Source organism: Rousettus aegyptiacus, unplaced genomic scaffold, assembly GCF_014176215.1.
Source record: "Rousettus aegyptiacus isolate mRouAeg1 unplaced genomic scaffold, mRouAeg1.p scaffold_m13_p_15, whole genome shotgun sequence".
NCBI lineage: Eukaryota > Metazoa > Chordata > Mammalia > Chiroptera > Pteropodidae > Rousettus > Rousettus aegyptiacus.
The window spans coordinates 4885792-4890744 of NW_023416290.1; the positions used below are offsets into that span (position 1 = coordinate 4885792).

Genomic DNA, 4953 nt, shown 5'->3' on the forward strand with positions numbered 1-4953 from the left:
GCAGCCGACAAAATTTTACCCTGTTGGTCTTCGGCCACTCAGCCACAGGGGAGACTAAGGTATAGAGCGAGAAGCATTGTCAATTTTACAGCTTTGACTTTTGAATGTGTCCGAGATGGACAAATATGGTAACGCCCTCAGCGAGAGCGCCCTGCTCTGCCTCCGGCCCCAGGGGCCACGCCGCGGGCTCTGCACTGTGGCTTCCCAAAGACAGCGGTCCGGTCATGCTCGTGGCTCCCGGAGTCGGTCCCTGGCCTGGAGTGCCACGTGTCCGGCGGTGCGGCTTCCCAAAATAGGCTCGGAAAGTCTGCGACCATGTCTGGTGTGTTCCAGACGGGCCTGCCATACATTTAATGGGGTTGTGAACATACGCCGAGATTAGTTTGTGACTCATCAAATAAAAGCCATCGTCAACCCTCTTTTCACTTCAGTACGTGGTTTGGAGTGGGCTGTTTTACAAGCACATGTGTTTATCATATGACGCGATTTGGGGACACACATCACTTCTCATGTTTGGGATACAGTTTCTCAGTAGCTAAGCACTTTGGTTCATGCCTCCCTGTTCAAGAAAGACAAAGTTAGGCTGCGTGGTCCTTTCTCCTTACTCTCGACAGGCATCTCTGGATGCTGAGATGTCTTATTTAATTCAAATGCGCCTTTCCGCATGGTGGCTTAAGCTCCTTTTCACCCAGAAAAGCACATGACCCACGTCTTCCTGTGTGCCAGGAAGGACAGGGAGCCTCTTATCAGTCACGTGCATTTCCGAGAGTGACGTGTCCCCCTGGGTTTTGTACCAAACGAGGAGTCAGGAGTCCTTCATCTCCTTCTGTCCCTCATCCTCTCTGTGGCACTAGGCGCATCATTTACCTCAGGTTACCAGCTTCTTTTATTTTTCTACAAAATATCCTCTCCTTGCCCAACAAAAGGAGGCATTGTGACTAATACCGATAATAGCTATAAAATGCATTCGTCTTCTCTAAGTATCTATCATAACCTATAGAGCAACAGAGGTGGTCTTGTACTAAATGAACCTTGGTGAGTGGTTAAATGACTCATCCAATATCTTCCAGCTTACTGTATAATGTAATAAACCACATTCTATGAATAAGCCAAATGGACAAAATGTCTTTCATTTGATGATTCAGATCCAATTCAATAAAGCAGAATATTCCTTAGACTTTATTTCCTGTAATTGCAAGAGATAAAATTGATTTTCCCATTTTTCTCCTCATTTTTTTTTTCTCTCGCAGTGTTTGCTATAGTTAGAGAGGAGACCAGAAAAATAATTTGTCATGAATTTTAAAACTTCACGAACCTCATGGTGCTTCTTTTTGGGGAAAAAAAAAAATGTAGAGCTGGGCATCTGTGTGGTATTCTGACGTGGACTCTTAGAGAAAAAGTGTGAGATGGAGGTTGTGCAATCCTCTTGAAGGAGAAGACTCAACCGGAAGCTCTTGGCACTCCTCAGTGAAGTTCAAATGATACTTTAGAAGTCACCCTGGTTGCTTTGGCTCCTTCTTGGTCTGGGCCAAAGCTTTGGCTGGAGCTGCTGGCGGGTTGGGGGACGGGAGGTAACTCACAGCTTGTGACTTTTCTGTGAAGTTATACAGTGTTTCAAAATACAAAGGAAAATTTAAAACTTTTAATGTGGCTAAGAATAATAATTTTACCAGAAGAGCTTACTTTACTTGTAGCTCGTGTGGAACATTACACATACAATGTATGTAACATGTATACATATATGCTACATATTATCTTTATGTTTTCACGTATGCGTACATCTACACTAAGAGATATTCTTACTGTTCTAGTTTCTCTAAGAATCGGATACATTGCATAGGGAGGGGTAAAAATCCTTACCAAATTGTTCTGTGAGACAATAAAAAAGACTTCAATGTGTAAAAGATTTATTTTGACTCTTAATAGTTATAATATATAAGTCTAAATGAACCATAATGATGGATTTGAGTACCAAATGAGGATTAAGTGAAAAGGGAAATATCTTTAAGTTTGTTCTGGTTTGTGAAATATCACTCAATTAAAACTTTCTAAAATAAAACCCAGCACATTAGTTAAGGCTGCTTACGGGGAAGCGATTTGTTTCCTCGCTATTAATGAGTGTTCATGTGTCTATTTTCTCCTCCATGAAGCTAAAAGGGAGGGGTTCTCACAGCACCCCCGACGGAAGATGTTAACGTTTCTCATTTTTCCTGATGGAGGGCTTAATGCAGATCTTGCATCCCTCTTTTAAATGCTCAGAAACAGAATTCGGGAAGGTTTTGCGGACTGTATTTAGGTTCGTGTTTGCCCCCCGCCAACGTAATTCATCTTCTCAGAAGCTACAATTTACAGTGAAAATGCTGAATCGAAGCCAGTTTTTTCTTAACATTAGGTTTGAAATAAATGAAGACACTTCCTGATGCGGCCCGAGGTGTATGATGCTCTTTCTCCACTTGGCCCTGGAAATGTAAGGCCCTTGAGCTGAGACGACAACTTCTTCAAGCAGATGTACCCTGTACGGACTGCCTTACATGAAAATCGCTGCCATGGTCTTGCATGTCCTATTTTGAAATGGAGAATTCTGGAGGAAGGATGTCATGTATTTTTTTTTTTTAATAGGTAGAATTGATCAAGAAAAACAGCAAAATGTTTCTTTCTAAGATCTGAGCCAGAGCACTGTGTGAAAGTTCTGGTTATTTGTAAGCAAAGATACAACTGCTCTGACAAACAGATGATGGATGCCCTTACATGGGACGGAATCGGAAGGGTCTTTGCGATGCAGTGTTTAAAGCCCTGCTTGTCTCTGGCGGAAAATGAACGAAATGGTGAAATGAGTGTTCCCACCACACATCCACTCCAAAACAGTCAGGTTAGCGTAGCATTGTGCGCACAAGCAGCTCTTCAGGAAACGCGCCCGTCCCCGTCAGACCTCGTTGTTAATTGCGACGTGGCTCCCGCACCGTACAGTCCTGTGGTCCTTTCTTCAGGTCCCTGCGGCCAAGCACTCTGCCCTGCAGCCCAAGGAGGCCTTGACTAGTGGCCGGGTTCAGTGCGAGGCGTCACATGGGTGACAAGAGTGACATAGAGCTGACTGGCAACGAACTTTATCAAACTGTCCAGAAAGATCGTATTTTTAATCTGAAGACAGTGGATTCTTCAGTTCGAATGTCAGACCAATTCATTTTTGCTTCTATATTTTAAACAAAGTATAAAAATATTGCTAAAGGAGACTTTCTTTATCTTATTAAAGATACTTTATCCTATGAAAAAGTTTTGGAATGAGAATTATGAGAAAGTTTTTCTTCAAGGTTTTCTCCCTATACTAGCTCTATGTGAACATAAGCCATCTCTATCTCTATCTCTATTCTAATCTATATATCTATAGATGTCTATAGATCTATAGCTATATCTATATAGATATATGGGTCTCACACGAGACCTAAGATGACTGCCGCTTCGGTGGTATCTGACTGCAGTCTCGTAAGAAATCCCAAGCTGTCTTCCCTACTAGAACGTAAACTCTTGGGAGGAGTAGATTCTGCCATTCTTCTTGCCGTTGATTCATTCACAAGCATCAAGCATAGCTCTCGGCATACATAATACATGCTCAATAAAACTTATCAACTAAATGCTGGTAAAAAAAAAAAGGGGGGGAGGGGGTGAGGAAATGCAGTTCCCCACTACCACAAATGATGCGGTCGAGTTTCCCACATTTGGGGAAATTGCAGGGCTCAGCACATCCGGAGTGCAATAGATAAGCCTCACCCTGGAAAAACCTATAGATGATCTATTGATCTATATAGATAGATACGCACACGCACATATATAACAATGTCAATTGCAACACTTTGTAATAGAAATAAAAATGGAATGCCTGTTTTATCATGAGATGCTTTAACACCAGTGACATTTCCCTTAAACGTACTCTCATACACTACTTGTGCCAATAGATTTACTGTTGTTCCTATGTGCAAGACTCTTATTTCGCAGGCAAAATGTGACTTAAGAGGTGTTTTTGCAGCCTGGGAGTTTTCGGTCGAGTTTTTTGTGCGCCTGTTCTTCGGGAGCCTCGAGGGGTTTAGGTTTTGCCATCAGTTTGGCCCACATAAGTCCCCGGTGAGAGCCGGCAATGGCCGACTCCTGTAGAAAATTCCAGCCTTGATGGACCTCCTGCTTAGGAATTTCTAGAGGAAATCTCACAGGATTTCTGTCAGGTTACATTTCCTCACACGAAAGCCGAACGTCCAATTGAGGGTGTCACAGGGAGTCCGGCGCTTCTGGTCTGGAGAACGGTGAAGGGTGGGGAGGAGGTCAGCGACGAGACTTACTTCACGGGCAGGATTTCTGGTCCCTCGACAACCGTCTGCCAGGCAGACACACCGATGCGCAAAGACGTTGTGAACCAGCGCAGGGGGCCTGTTTTCAGGGGACTCCCACACTGCTGGCCCTGAGCAGCAGGTGACAAGGAGGTGGCTCCATCAGTCAGCACCATACATATGCTAGTCAGGCGGATGAGCAAAGCTTTTTAAAAAGCCCATCGTCTCGCCCACCCAGACGGTGTGCCGGGAAAAGATACGAGAGCAGGTAGAGAGCCAGTCGCTTTGCTGAGGCACCAACAACTAAGCAAGCAGAAAATATCGTATGGCGACTTTGGAAGAACTGTTTTTACAAAAGGTGGTGGATGCAGCAGTTGGTCGAGGAGGTCTTAGGAGAGCGGCATAGCTGTCTTTAGAGATTTACAACGCGAGGAACATATTAACAAAAGTGAGGATGCTCTGTAAACACGTCCTGTCTTTCTGAAAATTATTTGACCATATAACTTATTATTTTTTAAACTCAAAGAGGAGCACACAGAGAACCGTAATGCGTTAGGGAGCCCTAATAGAGTAATACAAGGAAGTGCCATACACTGAGTACTAGCTGAGTCCACAGACACTGAAGGATACGGAGTAA

General features: G+C 43.7%; 1 pseudogene; it reads right to left on the reverse strand.

Annotated features, from left to right (window-relative positions):
* Positions 1-3652: 3652 nt before the first annotated feature.
* Positions 3653-3825, reverse strand: LOC118612055 (annotated as a pseudogene).
* Positions 3826-4953: the final 1128 nt, after the last annotated feature.